A 25841-nucleotide genomic window follows, 5' to 3' on the forward strand; every position below is an offset into this window, starting at 1 on the left:
ACAATGAAGTAATAATACCATTCAGTTTTGTAAATTTTCTATGTGACTTATTCCAACTCCATTTAGAAAAATTACAAAATATTTGTTTAAGTTTACTAAACGTCTATCGAAAATTCGGTTAATAATATTACAATAGAAATTTTGTAATTTTAGTAAGCAATTTATATTGAAAATGAATTTTGATTTCAATATGCTGGTTGTAAATTTCCTAGATCATCCATTTTAACCAAGATCCCGGATAAAAAAGTTATATAGAACTACACATAATTAAATTCCCATACAATGTATTAGAAAAATTGTAAATTTTTGTTCATATAGTAAAACTCTATACTTTCTATTAAAATACTTTTTTTTTTGTAAGTCCAAGTTTAATTTCTGAGAAAAATTATTCATGGAAGCTATGATAATAAATATTTTTGTCATTATGTAATATAGAATATACTATATCACCACCAAAAACGGAACTTATCACTGTGTCAAATAACAGAGGAGTACTCGCACCAAAATTACTTCCAACATTGGAATATAACAGTTCTGAAATAAGTTTCTTACCAGGGACACTACAACTGGTGAGCGCGATATCGTGGCGAGCATTGAACTACTTCCGCTGCTGCTTGTAGCATCGGTGACTTCCGTCTCCTGCATGTATACATATGTAACCTTACTCCCAAGTAATTTTTCTCTCAATTTAAGCATTTTTTTCTTGGTTGGAGCATACCAAAATTTTTGTCTTTAAAAAAAAGCACTTATTCCGAGAAAATTTATTAACTTCAAACAAAAAATATAATATTGCTCCAAAAAATTAACACATCTTTCTTAAAAAAAATATATATTTATAAAAAAAAACTCTTAAAATAAGTAAAAATTTGTTTGTTTAAGCATAAATATGTTGACTTGTGGAAAAAAAAATTTGGTTCAAAATAATTATTTACTAGGTGCAAGAAAATTTTAATTTCCTGAATCGTTAACCTTTCGTTACTCGCGTCCACTCGCCCGACGATTTTCATCGCGCGATGAGCACTGTGCCACCCATGCTGAATGAAATTCGACGTTGCCAAATCATACTGCTATAATGAATTATTTCTTACAGTAACAACAGTAAGTTTGGCAACGTGGTTACAGAAATGAAATCGACGACTTAACTCGCATAATGAGCACTGTGCCGCTTTTTCACATTCTTGTTATACATAAATATACTTTTAGGTAGATTTTTCTACGAATTTCATCATAAACTATCATAATTAGTTGAGTAGACTTCAAGACTAGCATTCGTTAAAAAATTCATGTATTTATATATATATATATATATATATATATATATATATATATATATATATATATATATATATATATATATATATATATATATATATATATATATAACCAGCCTTGTCATCACGATAGTGCCTACAATTCTTAGAGGATTTAAATTAAATTTTCTATAGTTATTCTATAAGCAATTATCTTGATCAAGTTCGAAGATGAGCTGAATCGGTCGATTAGTTCAGAAGTTATGGCTGTTTAAAATTTTCACGGTTTCTCAAAAACAATCAGTTTTTAATCACTTACAGTCCATATAACTTTAAAACTAAAACTCATAAATAATTTTTGTACAAAGTATTTTAAGGCTTGACTAATAAGCTTTAATTTATGACATTAAACTTTATATTTTGACTATTTTTTCCAATAATTTGATAGCCTTGAAAGTTTTAAAGGAATCAAAAAATGTTGAAAATATCGTTTTTAGTCCACATAACTTATGCTTGTCCCATAATAATCCAGTTTCGTCAGTTGTATTTTATTGTGCACAAAATAACCTGTCAATTTCATCGCTATTTCATATTTTAAAAGCATTTCTTCTATTTTTTATGATGTATTAAATGCACCTCTAATCCCTATGACTTTCACTGGTCTTGTCATTACGATATCACCCGCAGTTCTTATCGGATCTCAATGAAAAATTTTACACTTATTCTATAGGCGATTATCTTGATCAAATTCGAAGATGAGCTTAATCGGTCGATTAGTTTTGAAGTAATGGCTGTTTGAAATTTTCACAATTTTCCGAAAAAATCAGTTTTTATTCACTGTTGAAGTTCATATAACATTAAAACTAAAACTAATAGACAATATTAGTCAAAAGTATGTTAACGCTTGTTTAGTAAGCTTTAATTTTTGACCTTAAACTTCATGTTTTGACCATTTTATCTAATTACTTGATAGGCTTGAAAATTCTAATGGAATCAAAAAGTGTTGAAAATATAGTGTTTATTCCATATAACTTATGCATTTCCCATTATAATATAATTTTGTCAGTTGTATTTTATTGTGAACGAAATAACCTGTAGATTTCACAGCTATATTATATTTTAAAATATTTCTTTTGTTATTTATTATGTTTCAATCGTACCTGTATGTCCTTTAATTATAACTGGTCTTGCCATCGTGGCAGTGATTACGATTATGATCTGATACTAATTAAATTATCTATACTTCGTTTACATGATGGTTAGTTTGGTACATTACCTACCCTGATTAAACAAAGCGATCCCTCGCGGTTTTGATTCACCCTGGAAACACCCCGGAAACACGATGGAATCACAGTGGATCCACGGTGGTTACACGGTGGGTTTTTTGTCATTTAATCACCGTGATTCCACGGTGATTACACGGTGTATTCACCGTGATTCCACGATGATTACACAGAGTACCCACGATGATTACACGGTGTACTCACCGTGATTCCACGTACACCACGTAATCACTGTGGATACGACGTGAAATCTCGGTGAATCCACCGTGGAATCACGGTGGGTACACCGTGTGACCATCGTGGAAAAACCGTGTAACCACCGTGTATACACGGTGATAAAATGGCACAAACCCACCCTGTAACCACCCTGGATCCACCATGATTCCACCGTGTTTCCACTCCCAAGGTGTTTCCAGGCTGATTTAAAACCGTCAGGGATTTGTGACGATTAAAACTGTTTTAATCGTTTTAAATCATCATGAATCATCAATTGATGATTCAAGAGAATTAAAAACGATTAAATTTTTAATCGTTTTTAATCTTCATGCACCACCAGAAATTGCTATATATTATTTTACGATTAATGATGATTCATGACGATTAAAAACTTCAAATCGTTAACAATCGTCTTAAATCTTTGTGTGGAACCAGAAATTACAATATTATTTTACGATTAAAGACGATGCATGACGATTTGAAATTTTTAATCGTCACGAATCGTCTTTAATCGTAAAATGATATTGCAATTTCTGGTTCGACATGAAGTTTAAAAACGATTTATAACGATTTGAAATTTTAATTGTCATTAATCGCTTTTAATCGCAAAAAAATTAATCGTCTTTCGACGATTAGAGACGATTAAATGTGAAAAATGATGACGATTATGACGATAAATGATGATTAGATTTTTATTCGTTTTAAATCGTCACAAATCATTTTGTTTAATCAGGGTATATAAACTTTGATCAAATCAAATATCTGAAGTTCTCTATCGAAATTAGTCGTTGTCTTTTTTTACCCTGCTTCTTAGAAAAATGAGCCTAATTTCATATCATGACGATACACCAACATGTATCAGAAGATATGTATTATAATGACAAAATCCAAGCATACGTTAGTACGCCAAGATTTTTGCGCTACAAACTTCGTTCTCTATCTTTAGCCTCCAGTCTCAATACTAACAGGGCGCCAAGTAATTTTTATCACTGGAATCACCAAACCAGTAAATCTTAAGAATTAGATAAATTTTTGATCTGTGGAACTATCTCAAAACCACGCATAAATAAAACTGGATAATTTTTGATCTGTGGAATTATCACCAAAACCACGCAACTAAATAAAAAAAAACTTTAATTAAAACTTAACAAAGTGTTCAGGACTCATAAGCAAAAACAAAAACAAAGACTGAAAAACTAAAAACAGAGTTACGGTATGCCATGGTGTCGCTCAGAGTGTAGGTTTATGGAGAGAGAGAGTGATCCGGATTACATCATTCCAAAATCATGTAGATTATCAGTGAATTTGCAATTTTTATTAAACAACAAATAATCTCAAATTTCTATTTAACAATTAACAAAATACTGTAGCTTCGTACAAACAATTCTTCTTTTTAACAAAATACTGAATCTAATACTAATGAAGTCAATCTTAACAAAAAGGTAAATTGACATCTAAAGGATATGTATCGATACATTAAAAATAAATTAATTAATTACTAGAGTTAATTAACAATCAACTTATATTCAGTAACCTAGAACTATAAATTATAAAAACCGATATTCTAGAACATTTTCTTCAACAAAACTAGTAAAACTAACGTACATGGGTCTAATATTGACGTCAATTAGACGACAATTGGTTTAATAACTAAACATATTTCTTATAATTATTTTATAAAATAACATTAACAATAAATCGTGAACATGACTCTAAACTGTAACAATATTTTCATAATTCTCTCAGTTCTTAAATATATTCATTAATCTATAACGTATACCGTAATTAATTTCCGCGACGGAGACGCGGATTAACCGGTAAACCGTATGCGGTCACCCACGTGTGAAAATAAAAATAATAATAATAATAAATAAATGATTTTAAATGTTTCCTCCAAATTAAAATAAATAATAAGTTATAAACAATAATGAAATTATAAATAATGAACTCTTGGAGTGCCTGAACCAGCTCCTCAGGCTGGGTTAGTGCACGCAGGCGCCAGACCGTTTATCCCAAAACGGACAAAATTTAATTCAGGGGGAAAATCTGCGAGGGGAAATCCGAGCAAGTGACACACGACAAAGCGGACAAACAATTGAGGAAAATAAAATAAAATGAATAAGAAAAAGAAAAATAGTAAATATATAATAAATAGTTATATTACAAATAATAAATAAACCAGAAGAATGAAATTAAGTAGCAGGAAAAGATCCAGGGAAAATAAATATTAAATTTTTCCCGACAGCTGTTGGTTTCCGTAATTTAATTTTAAACAATAAGCAATATAATTGTTAATGTTTTACAATCAATAGTTTTGTTAAATTAACCCCAATAATGACACTTGGTGGTTATAAAAAAATAATAACATTATATAAATTCAACCCAGAATAAATATAATTTAATTTAATTAACACTAGTAATTTTTAATATTAAATAAAAAGAAACCAATTATTTTCACTCAAATTTTCCAGACGACAATAAAAATAATAATAATAATCTTACTTTATTTTATCTCTCAACACGCTTGAGACCATATAACGTTAACCGTAATTAATTTCCGCGACGGAGACGCGGATTAACCGGTAAACCGTATGCGGTCACCCACGTGTGAAAATAAAAATAATAAATAATAATAAATAAATGATTTTAAATGTTTTCTCCAAATTAAAATAAATAATAAGTTATAAACAATGATGAAATTATAAATAATAAACTCTCGGAGTGCCTGAACCAGCTCCTCAGGCTGGGTTAGTGCACGCAGGCGCCAGACCGTTTATCCCAAAACGGACAAAATTAAATTCAGGGGGAAAATCTGCGAGGAAAATCCGAGCAAGTGACACACGACAAAGCGGACAACAATTGAGAAAAATAAAGTAAAATGAATAATAATAGAAAAAAAGAAAAATAGTAAATATATAATAAATAATTAAATTACAAATAATAAATAAATCAGAAAAAGTAAATAAAGTAATAGGGAAAAGATCCAGGAAAATAAATATGAAATTTTCCCCGATGGCTGTTGGTTTCCGTATTTATATTGAAACAATACTTAATATGATTAATATTACTTTACAATAAATAATTTTGTTAAATTTTCCACAATAAAGACACTCGGTGGTAATAAAAAAAAAATAATATTACATAAATTAAATCAAACACAAATATAATTTAATTTAATTAACACTGTTAATTAAATTATTAAATAAAAAAAAGGAACCAATTATTTTCTTAAATTTTCAGACAAAATAAAAATAATAATTTTGCTTAGCTTTATCTCTCAACACGCTTGAGAGAGAGAAAGACACGGAATATTTCCTCACTCACACTTAACAAAAAAAAGAAATGAATTCCTCTATATGAAACCAATTTGTAAATTTTTAAATAAAAATCTCAATAATAATTTATATGACCGCTGGGGTACCAGATAATCAAATAAAATAATACAATGCTTTGCAATTATGTTAAACAATAGTAGATGTAAATAATAATAATTAATAATCTTATACAAATATTCGAAATAAAACAGAAAAATAATAATTATATCAACTCGGGAATTTTTCATCCGAGTGCTGACATCAGTGTCTGAGGAATTTATAAGTACAGCGTGTATCGTATAGCTATATACACTACCTATGTGTATGGGTATATATATATATATATACCGGCAACGTTTCACGACGTTGCGTACGCTTTTAATACGAATATATATTTAATTACCAAAAATCTTCACCAACCTATCAAATAATATTGAATGATAATTAATAATAATTCTATACTGTGTCATACGATAAATAATCAATAAATATAGATAAATAATTCACCGCGGCGACCAACAACTACCGGGGGAGGCTAGCACGTGATAGTATATTATCCAGCGAAATAAATACAAAGTACTTACTCAAAATCAGCAATAATCAGCAAAATAACAACGAACTTTTTAACAATGGAAAAAAAACTACTATCAATTATTCGGTTTTTCACCCAGTCAACTTATTTTCTTTCAACAATAAAACTCAGCAAAATAACGCGTCCGTCCACAATGCTTGTCCGTATCTTTCTCCCTCTCATATAACGTTAACCTTAATTAATTTCCGCGACGGAGACGCAGATTAACCGGTAAACCGTATGCGGTCACCCACGTGTGAAAATAAAAATAATAAATAATAATAAATAGATGATTTTAAATGTTTCCTCCAAATTAAAATAAATAATAAGTTATAAACAATAATGAAATTATAAATAATGAACTCTTGGAGTGCCTGAACCAGCTCCTCAGGCTGGGTTAGTGCACGCAGGCGCCAGACCGTTTATCCCAAAACGGACAAAATTTAATTCAGGGGGAAAATCTGCGAGGGAAAATCCGAGCAAGTGACACACGACAAGCGGACAAACAATTGAGGAGAATTAAATAAAATGAATATTAATAAGGGAAAAAAAAGAAAAATAGTAAATAATTATATTACAAATAATAAATAAACCAGAAGAATTAAATAAAGCAATAGGGAAAAGATCCAGGAAAATAAATATTGAATTTTCCCCGACAGCTGTTGGTTTCCGTATTTTAATTTTAAACAATAAGCAATATAATCAATAATGTTTTACAATCAATAGTTTATGTTAAATCAACCACAATAATAACACTCGGTGGTTATAAAAAAAACAAATAATATCACATAAATTCAATCCAAAATAATTATAATATGATTTACTTAACACTGTTAATTTTATTATTCAATAGAAAAAAAACCAATTATTTTACTTAAATTTGTTTCATACAAATAAATAAAATGATACTAATAATCTTACTTTGTTTTATCTCTCAACACGCTTGAGAGAGAGAAAGACACGGAACTTTTCCTCACTCACACTCAAAATAATAAATTTTTCTCTTTTAAATAATTCATAATAAAAATTCAATAATATTATTGACCGCTGGGGTACCAGATAATCAAAATAAAATAATACAATGCTATGCAATTACGCCAAATAATAATAAACGTAAATAATAATTGATAATCTTATACAAATATTCTAAATAAAATAGAAAAATAATAAGTATGTTAACTCGGGAATTTTTCATCCGAGTGCTGACATCAGTGTCTGAGGAATTTATAAGTAATGCGTGTATCGTATAGATATATACACCACCAATATGTATATCTATATATATATATATATATATACCGGCAACGTTTTACGACGTTGCGTACGCTTTTTAATATATATATATTTAACCGCCAAATATTTTCAATAACCTATCAAATAATATTTAATGATAATTAATAATAATTCTATCAAGTATCATTCAGTAAATAAATAATAACTACAAATAAACAATTTTCTCCGCGGCGACCAACAACTACCGGGGGAGGCTAGCACGTGATAGTGTATTATCCAGCGAAATAAATACAAAGTACTTACTCAAAATCAGCAATAATCAGCAAAAAAAATAATAATTAATATTATAATGATGAAACAATAATATTCAGTATTCAACTCAATTCACCCAGTGAACTTTACTTATTTTTCACAAAAAAATAGAAATTTTAGTACAACAGGAAAAAATCACGTCCGTACACAACGCTTGTCCGTATCTTTCTAAACTAATTGTCTAAACCTCCACCTGTTGGTCGTCGCATACATGACACTACTGTCCCCTTAGGGTGACCGCATACGGTTTACCGTAATTAATTTCCGCGACGGAGACGCGGATTAACCGGTAAACCGTATGCGGTCACCCACGTGTGAAAATAAAAATAATAATAATAATAAATAAATGATTTTAAATGTTTCCTCCAAATTAAAATAAATAATAAGTTATAAACAATAATGAAATTATAAATAATGAACTCTTGGAGTGCCTGAACCAGCTCCTCAGGCTGGGTTAGTGCACGCAGGCGCCAGACCGTTTATCCCAAAACGGACAAAATTTAATTCAGGGGGAAAATCTGCGAGGGGAAATCCGAGCAAGTGACACACGACAAAGCGGACAAACAATTGAGGAAAATAAAATAAAATGAATAAGAAAAAGAAAAATAGTAAATATATAATAAATAGTTATATTACAAATAATAAATAAACCAGAAGAATGAAATTAAGTAGCAGGAAAAGATCCAGGGAAAATAAATATTAAATTTTTCCCGACAGCTGTTGGTTTCCGTAATTTAATTTTAAACAATAAGCAATATAATTGTTAATGTTTTACAATCAATAGTTTTGTTAAATTAACCCCAATAATGACACTTGGTGGTTATAAAAAAATAATAACATTATATAAATTCAACCCAGAATAAATATAATTTAATTTAATTAACACTAGTAATTTTTAATATTAAATAAAAAGAAACCAATTATTTTCACTCAAATTTTCCAGACGACAATAAAAATAATAATAATAATCTTACTTTATTTTATCTCTCAACACGCTTGAGAGAGAGAAAGACACGGAATTTTTCCTCACTCACACTCAAAAGGATAAATTTCTCGGTACTGCCAAATTATAAATATATAACATATAAAGCTAAATAATAATTTTTGCATAAAATCTCGTTAATAATTTTTACCGCTGGGGTACATATAATCAAAATAAAATTATTATAATGCTATGCAATTATCTTAAATAATAATTAACGTGAATAATAATTGATAATCTTATACAAATATTCTAAATAAAATAGAAAAATAATAATTATAATAACTCGGGAATTTTTCATCCGAGTGCTGACATCAGTGCTTGAGGAATTTTTAAGTACCGCGTGAGTTGTATAGCTGTATGTACTACTAATATATATATATATATAAGTGTGTACCGGCAACGCTTTACGCCGTTGCGTGCGCTTTATCAATATATATATATATATATATATTTAATTACCAAATATTTTCACCAACATACGAAAATAATATTTAATGATAATTAATAATAATTCTCTCGTGTATCATTCAGTAATTAAATAATAAATCCAAATAAATAATTTTCTCCGCGGCGACCAACAACTACCGGGGGAGGTTACCAAATGAAAAATATTCCAGCGAACAGAAATACAAAGTACTTACTCAAAATCAGCAAGAGTCAGCAAAATAATAATAAATATTTTATTAATGAAATACTGATATCAATTAATTCACCCAGTGAAATTATTTATTTTTAGCAATAAAAAACACAACTTTTTTTTAATCAATCAAATAAGCACGTCCGTCCACAATGCCTGTCCGTATCTTTCTGATCTAATTGTCTCAACCTCCACCTGTTGGTCGTCGCACACATGACACTAGTGTCCCCTTAATTTTTATTACAATTACATTTGTCAGCCCTGGGCCTCAATTAAATTAAATAAATATGAAATATAAACGTAGATCCTCAGACCACTGAATGATACATAGTCAATCAATAAAATATATGAAATATTACTCTATCTCCTCCACATCGGATAATAAATTAAATAATTGTAACGCAACTAATAAACATCCATTCGCGTCATCAGTTGGATGACAAGTTTAAATAAAGTAATGTGTTGTCAATTTTTGGGGCATAATATAATGCTGGATTATGCATCCCAATTAACTCAAAATTATACATACATAATTAAAACAAACAAAAGTCACGCGTTTGTGCTTAAATCATAAATTATAAAAATAAAAATAAATTAAATCACACATGTGCTCTCTCATACCCTACGCGCATGCGCGAGCACCGTGTACGGACTGCCATCTCATCGGCGAAATGGCGGAATGCCCGCGCAACGATTCAAATTCAAATTTGTAATTAAAATAATTAACTTAAAACTAAATAAAGTCAAATAATTTGAATCGTTACGTGACACCCCCCCACCAGGCCGTGTTTTGCCCCGAAAAATGCGGGCGAGACTCTGCATTCCATTTCGCCGGCACAATCACCTGAAAGCCTTAAATCCAATACTTATATCTGGATCTTTTGTACCGGGTATAAAAATAAAATAATCAAAATCAAAAATAAAACAATTTTTACCAAAAAAAAAAAACTCAACGATTAACTGACCAACCTGTCACTTACCAGCTTGCTCGGACCATGGGTGAAAGGAAGGGAACACGGGGGTGAACTAGTTTCATCAAATGAATTACGTATGTTCTTAATTGGTTGGCTGTACATTTTTATTCTAACCTTTCCATTTAGAAAAGTACACCATAACGCATCGGCCGTTTAAACATATAAAAGAGTAAGAAAAAAATAAATTATGAAAAGTTATATGAAGGATAGCCTAGCCCGGATTCACGGCTGTAGGTTAGCGGTTCGCTCGTCACTTGGGCCCATCTTATATAAGCCATAAACACGGCGCATCCTGTCGTCTGAAGTTGCCCAGGTGATGCAGTCCAACTGGCTCAATTGGTCCCCCAACCCACCATGCTCGCCGGGACAGCGACCCCCACGCAGGTTTCGAGCGCAAACCATGCACCGGTCGCGGACAGCTAACTGCAGGCGGCCATGAGCCCCCGTGCACTCTCCGGTGTAGAAGGTAAGGCACTCCTTACAGAAAGGACGGTCCTCCAGGGGTTGATTTATACAGTCTTTGGCCCCATGGCCAATCTGGCCACATCGTGCACACCCCGGTGGTAGATTGGTTCTACGTGGGGCCTGTCTCTTTAATGCCCTCACTTTCAGGCCCACTAAGAGTGACATGTGGGCTTTCCAGGTCTCCGACCCCCGGGGTATCATATCGATCCCCTGCTGTTCATGGTAGGTCTCCATGTACCGCATCGATTGCTCCTTACTCAGCGCCATTCCTATATAAACGCATTGATTAGTACGCCAATTCCTCTGGGGTGTAGCGACAGTATAGTGGTAGACAGAATAGTAGTAATAGTGATAGTTAGGCATAGATAAGAATAGTAGTCAATTAGCCGTGATAGATAGAGATAGTGATCATAGACAAGCACAGGTAGATCAAGTAGTGGTGATAGATAGAGCATCCAGCCATGCGATTATGTCAACTTGCCTCTGGCGGACATTTTCAGCTCTTTTAACTAATTTTAGAAATTTAACGTGACTACGACCAATATATTTGCCCTCGGGGGTCTCCATTTCAACGATAACTGGAGTGACCACCTTCGAGATGACAAATGGGCCCGCATAGCGCGGTGCTAGCTTACCCACGACCTGCTCACTCTTTTTCGATAAGACGTGAGTAGGTTTATATACCTGATCACCTACTTCAAACAAAATACTACGCCGTTTGTTATTATAATAAGCTGCGTATCGTTCGGAGGATCGTCGAATACGCTGATTGACAATATCGCGTAATTCTACCATACGATCCATGCGTTGAATCCAACCACTGCGGTCAACCTTATCCTCGACAGCAATATTATTGTCGTTTGCAACTCGACAGTTGCGAATAGGACATGGATCACGGCCTAAGTTCAAATACGCGGGACTCACACCGAGTGACTCATGTACCGCAGTATTATACGCGAACTGGAATTCGTGAATATTTACATCCCAGTCGCGATGATCATCACCCAAGTAACTCATGATCATTGTTTTTAAATTACGGTTGACCCTTTCAACCGGGTTAGCTTGGGCATGATACGGTGGTGTGGTAGTATGCTGAATACCACACTCTTGAATGAGCTCAACAACGTCTCGATTCAAATATTCGCGGCCATTATCTGTCCAGAACACGCGCGGTACGCCCCAACGGTTAATAACGAACTGTCGAAAACTTTTAGCAATAGTTTTCCCGTTTGCCGCTCGAACTGGAACGCACTCGATCCACCGCGTGTATAAGTCTTCGAACACGAGTAAATATGAATAGCCCGCACGAGAACGCGTAAACGACATCGTATCAGCAGCTACGACTTCCCAAGGCTCACTGGGTATCCTGGGGGTCATAAAACCAATTGGTTTGCGCTGAATTGGCTTTGACTCGAGACATCGTTCACAACTGTTGACATATCGCTGTATATCTCGAAACATTCCGGGCCAATAATACCTCAATATCGCCCGAGCGTATGTCTTCTGGACACCCAGGTGACCAGATTGTGGATGATCATGAACTTCCTGGAGTAAACGCTCTCGTTGGTCAGCTGGTACGACTAACTTCCAGTCGTTATCTTCTTCACCGAGGATCTGTCTCATCGAGTCCGGCCGACGTCGATACAGTCTACCATTCTCGTAATGGTAGTCGGGTAATGCCTCTGGATCAGAAGTCAACAAACGACATTTTTCCTCATACCACTCATCGTTTCCAGCTTCACCCAGGGCATTGACATGACTCTCGGTAGGCTCTTGGTCTTCGTAAATACGCGAGAGAGCATCCGGGGCTTCGTTTTCCGCACCTTTCCGATACTCGATCTTCATATCATACTCGGAGAGCTCCATAGCCCACCGGGCTAATTTTCCCGTCGGATCCCGAGCGTTCATGAGCCATCGGAGACTAGCATGATCAGTCACGACTGTGAATTTAAAACCTTCCAAATAATGTCTAAATTTACGCACGGCCCAAACTACCGCAAGACATTCTTTTTCAGTCGTACTGTAGTTTGCTTCAGCACTATTCAATGCCTTACTCGCACACGCAATCAAGTACTCACGATCGCCGTTACGTTGAACTAGGACTGCTCCGAGTCCACACTGACTCGCATCTGTATATAACGTGAACGGTAGCGTATAGTCAGGCGTTGACAAGACTGGGGCTTCCGCGAGTGCTTTCTTAAGAGACTGGAAAGACTCTTCCTCAGCCTCAGTCCATCGCCAGGGTACATCTTTGCGAGTTAACCGATATAATGGACCAGCTACGCACGCGACGTTTTTCAAATGGCGATGGTACCAATTAATCATGCCATTGAAACGACGTATTTGTTTAACATTTTTCGGTCGCGGGTAGTTCAATATCGGTTCCGTTTTCTCAGGGTCTGGCCTGAGTCCCTCTTTATCCAGTAAGAAGCCCAAAAATCGTACCTGTTGCTGGCAAAATTTACTTTTGTCGAAGTTCAAAGTAAACCCAGCGCCTCGTAACCGACTCAGAACAACTTCCAGCATCTCCAGATGCTTCTTGAAAGTCGGGGTTACGATGATTATGTCATCCAGGTACGCGAATACAAACGGGGATAGATCAGGTGTAATTATCTTGTCCATTACGCGCTGAAAACTCGCCGGGGCGTTACATAATCCCATAGGCATACGTTTGTATTGGAAAAGACCGCGACCGGGAACCCAAAAAGCGGTATACTTGCGACTGTTTGGACTCATTAAAATCTGCCAAAACGCTGAGTTCATATCGAGTGTCGTAATATAATGTGCGTCACGACATTTCTCGAGAATCTCGATCATATCCGGCGGTCGATATGTGTCTTTTTCGGTCACGGTATTCACGTCACGGAAATCAACGCACATGCGATATGATCCGTCAGGCTTTTTAACCATGATAGGCTGACTGGACCATTCCGATGCTGGCGCAGGCTCGACAATGTCATCTTCGAGCATTTTGTCGAGTGCCTCATGTAACGCTTGTAAAACGACTGGTGATCGACGATAAACCCGCTGTTTAATCGGTCGCTCGTCTTTGAGCCTAATCTCATGCTCAACCAACGAGGTCAATCCCAAACCAGGTGGCATAAGTGTCCGTTGATGGTCCAAGAACTCCTGTAACTGTTTGGTTTCATCTCCAGTGAGTTCATGTACAGCTGCAACATCTTCTGGTTTCGAATGAATATCAGGCTCGAACGCCAAATCGTGCCAGGTACCACCGCGTATACGCCAGGATCGGTTACTCAGGTCTAACTCCATATTGACATGTTGCATGAAGTTAGTACCGATTAAATTCAAACTTCCTAACCGAGGAATATAATGGACTGGAAATATGACCTCTTCAACACCATCGAGAGTCATTTTCACGTTTACCACGCCTCCACTCACGTCAGTCGTTCTGTTTGCCATGCCAAAACGCGTCGGTCGAGCTTCAAACATGCATGGAAAACCGTCAGCCATTAATTCTCTCGCGAAGTCTCCAAAAGCAGTTGTTTTGGCCCCAGTATCGATTATCGCGATCATTTTACGATTACCCGCGCGAATAACAACCTGAGGTCGGGGTTTACCATTACGTAACCGCCAAAAATCGTCATTTTCATCACCAGGTTGATTTATAAGAGACACTGAGACAGCTGTTCGATCTTCTACCGCGGTTAATTCATCAAGTGTGGCATCTTCTTCACACTTGGCCTCGCACGGTGGATCAGAAACAGCATGAATATCCGCCTGAACAACAATACGACGTGAACTCATCGAATCCTGCTCCCTGGTGACTGTTTTTGGAGGGATTGATGAACGTCCAGCACCGCCACCCTCTACTGGCGGGCTGCTTCGCCGTTTTTTGGCAGTTGGAAGGCGTTGGGGCGACTGTCGACATGACAGACACACGTAACAGCTGTCTTTCCCACTTTTCCGCATCTCATGCATACGTCCCGGCGTGGTTCTTGGCAAAAGTAGCCCAAATGTTCCAATGAGCCACAATTATAGCAGAATCTTGGACGACCGATCCGGTTTGGTCCCATTTGACCCGGATAACGCACAAACGACGAATTATTGTTATGATTGAATCCAGGAGGCGATCGATGACTACCAGATGGATTCACTGGACCTCTCGGAGAGCTATTTATAGGTGGATTGGACACCCTCGGAGGTTGTGGCTGTTGTACCGGCGGACTTTTCGGGATCGCGCCGCGATTCTGAGCATTAAGGTTCTGCTGCTGGTTCACTGGCGGGTTTTGTGAATTCCCACGCCGATTGGCAACCTTAATGTTTTCACCGGTGACCTGTTTTGTCGTCTGGTCAGGTCCACCAGGTGTTATCGGTGCCAGGTTACGCTCAGCAGCCCTCTGTTGGCGAGATCGACGCGATCTTCGCTTCTTCTTCGTCCCTGGGCTGGACTGAGAACCGCTGGTCGAGTCAGAGTGTTCGACAGGAGTATCAACTGCATGTATGCCCGCTCTGTGGTCCCTTGGAGGTCGAATACCGGCCGAATACGAACATTCCTTTATGTTCGCTTCTTCCCTCGGCGGTGGTTGACGATGATTTCTTGCAGCCTTCCACCTTTCCTCGACCTGTGTGGCTTTCAATAACAATGACTGATACGTGTCAAAGTCACCGAGTGGACAGTGATCCCAATACGCGGGTAACAATCCCTTTGTTGCCCGTCTAACTTGCGTTCGCTCCGATGGTGGGTGTCTCAAGCGAGAATATAGATTCTGGAGACATATTAAGTAATCACGAGCATTTTCTTTTAAACCCTGATTACGTGCGCGAATATCAGCCCTGATTTCGCGTTGACGACCACCACTCTTGAACCACGTCAAAAATTCCGACCGGAATGACTCCCAATTTGACCATCGGTGGCAATTTGCGCTAAACCAGACTTCAGCTTTGCCTTTGAAGACCTCTGGTAATACGGCGAGGCGATCAGCTCGACGAATTCCCGCGCTGCGCATTAATACGACCAGGCGTCTCAGGAATTCATCGCTAGTCATAGAACCATCACCAGAAAACGATAATTTCCAGTTCCTGGCGATGGCACCATGATCTCGAGCAAACACACGGGGTGAGTGACGTTTTTCACTACCCGAACTCCGATGTGAGTGATACTCAGATGACGATGACGTATAACTATCGTCTGAATCTGACTCGCCAGACGAACTCTGATAATGTTGGCCAGAATTACGACCTCTGCGTGGGTCTTCGGGTGTCTCGAAATGCACACGCGACGGTGGGGGATTAGAAGGACCTCCAGGCCCTGTGTTTTGCCGAGAACTTGCGCGAGTCGTAGCCGTGGGAATTACGCTGATTTCCGGAAGGGTTGCAGGTATAGTGGGGCCACCATGTGGGGAAGATGTGCGAATCGGATTATTTCCGGACAGTCTCTCGATCCTCTCGAATAACCTCTGTTGCCCACGCTCCATCTTCTCCTCCAACATACGCAACGCTTGGACAAACGTCGCCCCTGTGACGTATGCACCCATGCCATCAGGAATCTCAGGCATCTCTGGGCCAACTGGAATCAGCTCATCCTTCCACAAGTTCCAGGGTGCGTCAAAGTCCCCGTCCTCGCGCCTTAGCAATCGTCGAAAACGGTCCTGGATTACCTCACTGGTACCCGATGGGTTGACTTGCTGCGAAAGCAAGTATCGACGGATCTCTGCGTCGGTCAGATTTGTCGCCCGCGCGTCTACCTCACGAGATATTTCGTCCTTGATCGGATCCCAGGGTATGTTCGGAACCCCTAAAGCCCGTTTGTGATAACGATTTAGCCGATCCCGGCGTTTATTGCGACCACCCGCGGTGGATAACCCCAACCCGAATAAAATCATCCTGATTTCATCATCAGGTCGCGTCAGCATCCATGTGAGCTCAGTTTCTGGCACTGGGGTAGAGGTGTCATGTGATCCGACATCCCTAGCCGTCCGTGACGCTCGTCCGCGCCCCCGGCCCCTATGCCCAGGGTCAGTCGCATGGGCAAGGTGGGAGTCTTCACCCACGATCTCTACCTCTCGGCCAGAACGATTCACTGGGCCGTGTACGATCGTTGGGATCATGTGTTGTTGTGGAGGACCGCGGCTATGTTCAAAAAACTCACGGAGACCTTCATCTTCGGTCTCGCTAACCGGTGTACCCCGGTGTTCAATATTATTCGCGGATCCAACCGCGCTCGCGTTTTCGTTCGCGTTATTATCCTCACCCGGAATGAATTCATCGTCCGTAGCGCCACCTCGTACGCGTATCAAAGATGCCCGCGCGATCAACTGATCGGTTTCAGCAAAGATCCTTTCCCACGCGTTCATTTTTATTATTTGTAAATATGTAAATGTATAAATTAAATGAGACAAATATATGTAAAATTAAATGTGTATAAAAAGTCTTCAGAATTATTTTTATCCGCCAATGAAATTTTTATTTTTGGTTTTGCTCCTCCGTGGAACCTCGCAAATTTTATTTTTATTCAAATAATTTATCGATTTAAAATTATTGACCCCCTGGCCCCACGTTGGGCGCCATATAACGTATACCGTAATTAATTTCCGCGACGGAGACGCGGATTAACCGGTAAACCGTATGCGGTCACCCACGTGTGAAAATAAAAATAATAATAATAATAAATAAATGATTTTAAATGTTTCCTCCAAATTAAAATAAATAATAAGTTATAAACAATAATGAAATTATAAATAATGAACTCTTGGAGTGCCTGAACCAGCTCCTCAGGCTGGGTTAGTGCACGCAGGCGCCAGACCGTTTATCCCAAAACGGACAAAATTTAATTCAGGGGGAAAATCTGCGAGGGGAAATCCGAGCAAGTGACACACGACAAAGCGGACAAACAATTGAGGAAAATAAAATAAAATGAATAAGAAAAAGAAAAATAGTAAATATATAATAAATAGTTATATTACAAATAATAAATAAACCAGAAGAATGAAATTAAGTAGCAGGAAAAGATCCAGGGAAAATAAATATTAAATTTTTCCCGACAGCTGTTGGTTTCCGTAATTTAATTTTAAACAATAAGCAATATAATTGTTAATGTTTTACAATCAATAGTTTTGTTAAATTAACCCCAATAATGACACTTGGTGGTTATAAAAAAATAATAACATTATATAAATTCAACCCAGAATAAATATAATTTAATTTAATTAACACTAGTAATTTTTAATATTAAATAAAAAGAAACCAATTATTTTCACTCAAATTTTCCAGACGACAATAAAAATAATAATAATAATCTTACTTTATTTTATCTCTCAACACGCTTGAGAGAGAGAAAGACACGGAATTTTTCCTCACTCACACTCAAAAGGATAAATTTCTCGGTACTGCCAAATTATAAATATATAACATATAAAGCTAAATAATAATTTTTGCATAAAATCTCGTTAATAATTTTTACCGCTGGGGTACATATAATCAAAATAAAATTATTATAATGCTATGCAATTATCTTAAATAATAATTAACGTGAATAATAATTGATAATCTTATACAAATATTCTAAATAAAATAGAAAAATAATAATTATAATAACTCGGGAATTTTTCATCCGAGTGCTGACATCAGTGCTTGAGGAATTTTTAAGTACCGCGTGAGTTGTATAGCTGTATGTACTACTAATATATATATATATATAAGTGTGTACCGGCAACGCTTTACGCCGTTGCGTGCGCTTTATCAATATATATATATATATATATATTTAATTACCAAATATTTTCACCAACATACGAAAATAATATTTAATGATAATTAATAATAATTCTCTCGTGTATCATTCAGTAATTAAATAATAAATCCAAATAAATAATTTTCTCCGCGGCGACCAACAACTACCGGGGGAGGTTACCAAATGAAAAATATTCCAGCGAACAGAAATACAAAGTACTTACTCAAAATCAGCAAGAGTCAGCAAAATAATAATAAATATTTTATTAATGAAATACTGATATCAATTAATTCACCCAGTGAAATTATTTATTTTTAGCAATAAAAAACACAACTTTTTTTTAATCAATCAAATAAGCACGTCCGTCCACAATGCCTGTCCGTATCTTTCTGATCTAATTGTCTCAACCTCCACCTGTTGGTCGTCGCACACATGACACTAGTGTCCCCTTAATTTTTATTACAATTACATTTGTCAGCCCTGGGCCTCAATTAAATTAAATAAATATGAAATATAAACGTAGATCCTCAGACCACTGAATGATACATAGTCAATCAATAAAATATATGAAATATTACTCTATCTCCTCCACATCGGATAATAAATTAAATAATTGTAACGCAACTAATAAACATCCATTCGCGTCATCAGTTGGATGACAAGTTTAAATAAAGTAATGTGTTGTCAATTTTTGGGGCATAATATAATGCTGGATTATGCATCCCAATTAACTCAAAATTATACATACATAATTAAAACAAACAAAAGTCACGCGTTTGTGCTTAAATCATAAATTATAAAAATAAAAATAAATTAAATCACACATGTGCTCTCTCATACCCTACGCGCATGCGCGAGCACCGTGTACGGACTGCCATCTCATCGGCGAAATGGCGGAATGCCCGCGCAACGATTCAAATTCAAATTTGTAATTAAAATAATTAACTTAAAACTAAATAAAGTCAAATAATTTGAATCGTTACGTGACAAATCAAAACAGCATAATATCTCAAGACTCTGACTCAAACTCAATCAATAATTAATAATTATTTCATACCTGATTACTGCTGAATAAAATATCAAGTAACGTCCTACACTGTTTTAAATAATACTTCTGTAACAATAATCTTAATCTGTAGCTTTCCGCAATGCCATGAACTGTAACGCCATTTCTGGACACGTCTGCTCGCTTCGAGCGACCAGAGCTGAATGCTCATTTCCGTCCTCTTCGAAGGTCTCTCTTCGACTTCTTCTTTCTCAATCACCACAATCCAAAACCTCAAACTACATCTTATCAATATCAATAACTGACCTCTATATTCTAAATCCATAAATCAATTTCCAAACTCAACTATATCGGTAACTGGAGGCTTATACCTCACCAAACGTACTCACTAAACCTGACTTTGAGTGTGGATATCCTTGGTAGTTGCTCTCCTGGAACAGACTTCAGCTGGGATCGTAAAACCTAAAACTAAGTGACCTATGACTTCCTCAGCGGTACAAGTGGTCATGACTTGTCCTCTGAGGCCTGTCAGACAAAAACATTTAAAAATGACCAAACGGCTTCCACAACATTAATGGTCACAATATTACTGTTGAGGCCTGCCAAACCAAAACTCAAAAACTGATCCCAATCTGCATCCATCAGATTTCTTATATACTGGAGCGCTAGCATTTCAGCTAGACCTCTGCAATCTACCAAGAAGTCTCATAGGGATAGAACTAGGTTCTATCATTAGATGATCCCGGGTGATTAATTCAAGTCCCGCTCCACGGTATCACTGACTTCTCCACATACTCAAAATTCCAAAACTGTAAACTAAAACTCAAACTTCATCATTATCTCAAACTTTAAATCTCAAACCATATTTCATTCCCATAATTTTGATTCTAAATCTTTACTATAATTTCTCTTCGAGCTCGAAAATACTATTACCTACGGTTGTTTTTTTATGATCTTTTCAAGCTCTAACAAGTTACGTTTCATGCTGAAGTTTGAAAATTTAAGAATCGAAAATCATTAATGAAAAAGCGGTCTTTAAAATTTAATTCCCGATTATGTTCAATAAAATAAGTGTATTGAGGCAGAAATTTATGTCAGGGATCCGAATCAAGATTTGAATAAGTTTTGACTCATGTCAGAAACAATGAAAGATGGAACGTCCGAGAAAAATATTAAAAACTGCGTTTTTTCAATTTTTTTGTTGATAATATGATGTAAACTAAACAATAAGTTAGATGGCATTATATGATGATTAAAAGAAACCATAAAGGGAAAAAGTTGGTATGATTTTACACATAGACACATTTTAGTACATTATATTATGATTTATCCGGAAAAAATAACAAAATTTTATTTTTTTTATTTTCTAACGCCAATATCTTTTGAACTAATTAACCGATTTTGACATTTGAGAATGCAATTGGCGCGTTCCATTGAATTCTAGAGCTGATTAAAATTTGAAATCGATCGGTTTAGCCGTTTCGAAGATATTTGGAAAAACTCGTGTTTTACCATTTCTTTCTCCAACGATATCTCGCGAACGAATTAATCGATTTTGATAGCTGAGGCGGCAATGGACGTATTTCAATGAGTTCTAGAGCTAATCAGATTTTGGAATTGTTTGGTTAAGATATTTCAAAGATATTCAAAAATAACTGTTTTGTACCATTCCTTTCTCCCGCGATATCTCTCGAACAAATTAACCAATTGAGATTGCTAAGGCAGCAATCGACGCGTTTTATCAAATTCTGGAGCTGATTAGATTTTAAAGTCGATCGTTCAAGTTGTTTCTGAAGAATCACTAAAAAACTAAAAAGAAAAATTTTTTTTTTTCGTAATTTGCAAATATTTTTGAGTCTACTTGATCAAATGATCTGAAATTTCCAGGAAAGTTGATGGCCAACAAGCTCTTTCGATTGCCTTCCCAACCATCCAAATCGATTCATTAGTTAAAAAGTTACAAAGAGTTTACAACAAACAAACACACACACACACACACACACATACACACACTCGGACATCATTCTGAAAATAGTTAGAATAGCTTCCTAGGGCCTCAAAACGAATAAAATCGATTTAAAAATTTTATATTCGTTTTGATTTAGTTTTATTCTCATTTAGAACCAGAAATTGGAGAATCATTTTCGAATTAATCAGAATTAAATTGAATAGAATTTTTTAAATTTGTTTTAATTTCGACAAATTCTGGTTTTCCTGCAGAATTAGTCGGAACTTATTTTTATGTTGGGTACCGAATTAACAGGATTTATCTGAATTAAATAGAACTAAAAATTTAATTCTGTTTAATTCGATCGCATCCAGTTGTTCAATTAGGGGCAGTACAGTGCTCATTATGCGAGTTAAGTCGTCGATTTCATTTTTGTAACCACGTTGCCAAACTTACTGTTGTTACTGTAAGAAATAATTCATTATAGCAGTATGATTTGGCAACGTCAAATTTCATTCAGCATGGGTGGCAAAGTGCTCATCGCGCGATGAAAATCGTCGGGCGAGTGGACGCGAGTAACGAAAGGTTAACGATTCAGGAAATTAAAATTTTCTTGCACCTAGTAAATAATTATTTTGAACCAAATTTTTTAATTTCCCGCTAAGAAAATCGACGATTTTCAAAAATTTCGGGAAGTTATTGTTTTCACCCCGATTTTTGAAAATCGAGTTTTCATCAGATGTCGACGTTTTGAGGTCCTAGGAAGCTATTCTGACTATTTTCAGAATGATGTCCGAGTGTGTGTGTGTGTGTGTGTGTGTGTGTGTGTGTGTGTGTGTATGTGTGTGTGTGTGTGTGTGTGTGTGTGTATGTATGTAAACTCTTTGTAACTTTTTAACTAAGAAATCGATTTGGATGGTTGAGGTATCAATCGAAAGAGCTTGTTGGCCGTCAACTTTCCTGAAAATTTCAGATCATTTGATCGAATAGACTCGAAAATATTTGCGAATTACGAAAAAAAAAAATTTTTTTTTTAGTTTTTTATTGATTTCTCAGAAACGACTCATACGATCGACTTTAAAATCTAATCAGCTCTAGTACTCAATAAAACGCGTCGATTGCCACCTCAAACATCAAAATCGGATAATTCGTTCGAGAGTTATCGCGGGAGAAAGAAATGGTGAAAAATGGTTTTTTCTGAATATTTTTGAAACGACCGACGCGATCGATTTAAAATTTTAATCAGCTATAGAACTCAATAAAACATGTCGATTGTTGCCTTGAACGTCTTAATCGGTTTATTTGTTCGAGAGATATCGTTTGAAAAAAAATCGTAAGAAACGTTTTCTTTCTAAAACAAAGGCATACAAAAGTATTTTCGAGCTCGGTGAGAAAATGTATCTACAACAATTTTCTGAGCTTAAGGACCTCGAAATAGGCGGGAAGTTTTGGGGCTGGCCCGCAGGGTCAACCGACAGACCGATTTTTTTTCCACAAGTCAAAATATTTTTATGCTTAAACAAACAAATTTTTACTTATTTTAAGAGTTTTTTTTTTTATAAATATATATTTTTTTTAAGAAAGATGTGTTAATTTTTTGGAGCAATATTATATTTTTTGTTTGAAGTTAATAAATTTTCTCGGAATAAGTGCTTTTTTTTAAAGACAAAAATTTTTGTATGCTCCAACCAAGAAAAAAATGCTTAAATTGAGAGAAAAATTACTTGGGAGTAAGGTTACATATGTATATATGCAGGAGACGGAAGTCACCGATGCTACAAGCAGCAGCGGAAGTAGTTCAATGCTCGCCACGATATCGCGCTCACCAGTTGTTGTGTCCCTGGTAAGAAACTTATTTCAGAACTGTTATATTCCAATGTTGGAAGTAATTTTGGCGCGAGTACTCCTCTGTTATTTGACACAGTGATAAGTTCCGTTTTTGGTGGTGATATAGTATATTCTATATTACATAATGACAAAAATATTTATTATCGAAGCTTCCATGAATAATTTTTCTCAGAAATTAAACTTGGACTTACAAAAAAAAAAGTATTTTAATAGAAAGTATAGAGTTTTACTATATGAACAAAAATTTACAATTTTCCTAATACATTGTATAGGAATTTAATTATGTGTAGTTCTATATCTTTTTTATCCGGGAACTTGGTTAAAATGGATGGTCTAGTAAATTTACAACCAGCATATTGAAATTCAAGTTTATTTTCAATATAAATTGCTTACTAAAATTACAACATTTCTATTGTAATATTATTAACCGAATTTTCGATAGATGTTTAGTAAAAATACAATGAATATGCTGTAATTTTTGTAAACTTGGCTAAAATAGTTTGTATAGTAAATTTACAATACAGCATATTGAAATTTTAAAAATAATTTTCAATACAAATTGTTTAATAAAATTACAACATTTGTACTGTAATATTGTTAAAGAAATTTTCGATAGATGTTTAGTAAACTTAAAGAAATATTTTGTAATTTTCCTAAATGGAGTTGGAATAAGTCACAGAAAATTTACAAAACTAATTGGTATTATTACTAAATTGTTATATATTAAAACTTCCAACACTTATGTTGTAAATTTACTACAGAAATTGTTAACAGTGTATGGGTGATTCTGTTCTAACTGTGATATTCAATGTCCTGTATTGTTTGTTCTCACAGGTCATTAATTAATAATCAATTAATAACATTTGTGTGTTAATTGGATAGTGATGAACATATTTCAATATTATATTTCTATTATATAACTTGCCACGCAGAGAAAACTTACAAAATATATAACTTTAATGTCAGTACCGTGTTATGTCCATTTCTAGAATTTACCTATAAATTGTTAATTTCTTTTGTCGCAATAAATGATTTAAACTAATCACCTCATAAATTCTAATGTTTATGATCAAACTGAAAAAAATTGGCACACTTTCTGTTCAATGTATTTAGTTAGCATTGAATTCCGGTTCAATAACTTTTGTCTATAAATTTTAAAGAATTTTCGAATTTGAATTTGTGTGACTTGAACGCTATGTTCCTTGAGATTTATGAAAAGTGTAGTGAACTCTATTGAAAGTACGTCACCTGAATAATATTTACAAAAACTGAATTGATGAAAAAGGGCCATGAGTTCATTTCGTGTTAGAACTTAATTTTTAAAAAGGTACGCCATAAATTGTCTTCTCGATACCGTGATATTGATAAACTTCATTAACTATTAATTTTTTTTTTTGAACACAATATTAGATCCTTGTACTTAATACTAGTCTAAACTTTAGAGTCAATGGATATTATCAAATACATAACCAAATAATTACAGTTGTTATTTAAAATGAAACTGTCAGTACCGTGTCTGTAAGTACTTAGTTAAATAATAATAAAAATAGTATATAGTTATAATAATTAGTTGTAAAATTATTTTAATCATTAATTAAAATTTTTTTTAATACAGATAGCACCAATACTTAATGCTAGAAAGCTCCCTGATACAAATGACAATTAATTTATTCAATGTTTATTAATTTAATTAATTCATTTATTTTTTAGTAAATTCTATAAATTAAATTATAGTTGCTATGAATTTTAAAGTCAATCGTTATTAATCATCATTAATGTGTTAAATAATTATTGAAAAAAGAGTTTAAAAGTGTTACAACAGAATTTATAAATGAATTCAATAATTTTCTCAAATAATTTCTGCCGAATTTATTATATATCAGTACTATGGAACACAAAATTTGACATTCGTTTCTCGTTCTTGACACTTTCAAGTTGTAGTAAAATCCTCTCAGATTTTTATTTTTACAGTAAAATAGATGAATGATGTGCATAAAAAAATTGAAAAAGTTTAACTTCATAATCTTAAAAGTTTTAATAAAAACAATCACAGTTAGAACGGAATCACCCGTATGGCTTTTTGAAATTTCCACGATTTTTCGAAAA

The 25841-nt window shown here is 34.9% G+C and overlaps 1 protein-coding gene across 2 annotated transcripts in view; it reads left to right on the forward strand.

The window, feature by feature from the left end:
• LOC103575068 (F-box/LRR-repeat protein 16-like) overlaps positions 1 to 25841 on the forward strand; it is a 260501-nt gene that overhangs the window by 145195 nt on the left and 89465 nt on the right. The gene's annotated exons all lie outside the window — the stretch shown is intronic.

Source organism: Microplitis demolitor, chromosome 2, assembly GCF_026212275.2.
Source record: "Microplitis demolitor isolate Queensland-Clemson2020A chromosome 2, iyMicDemo2.1a, whole genome shotgun sequence".
Classification (NCBI taxonomy): Eukaryota; Metazoa; Arthropoda; class Insecta; order Hymenoptera; family Braconidae; genus Microplitis; species Microplitis demolitor.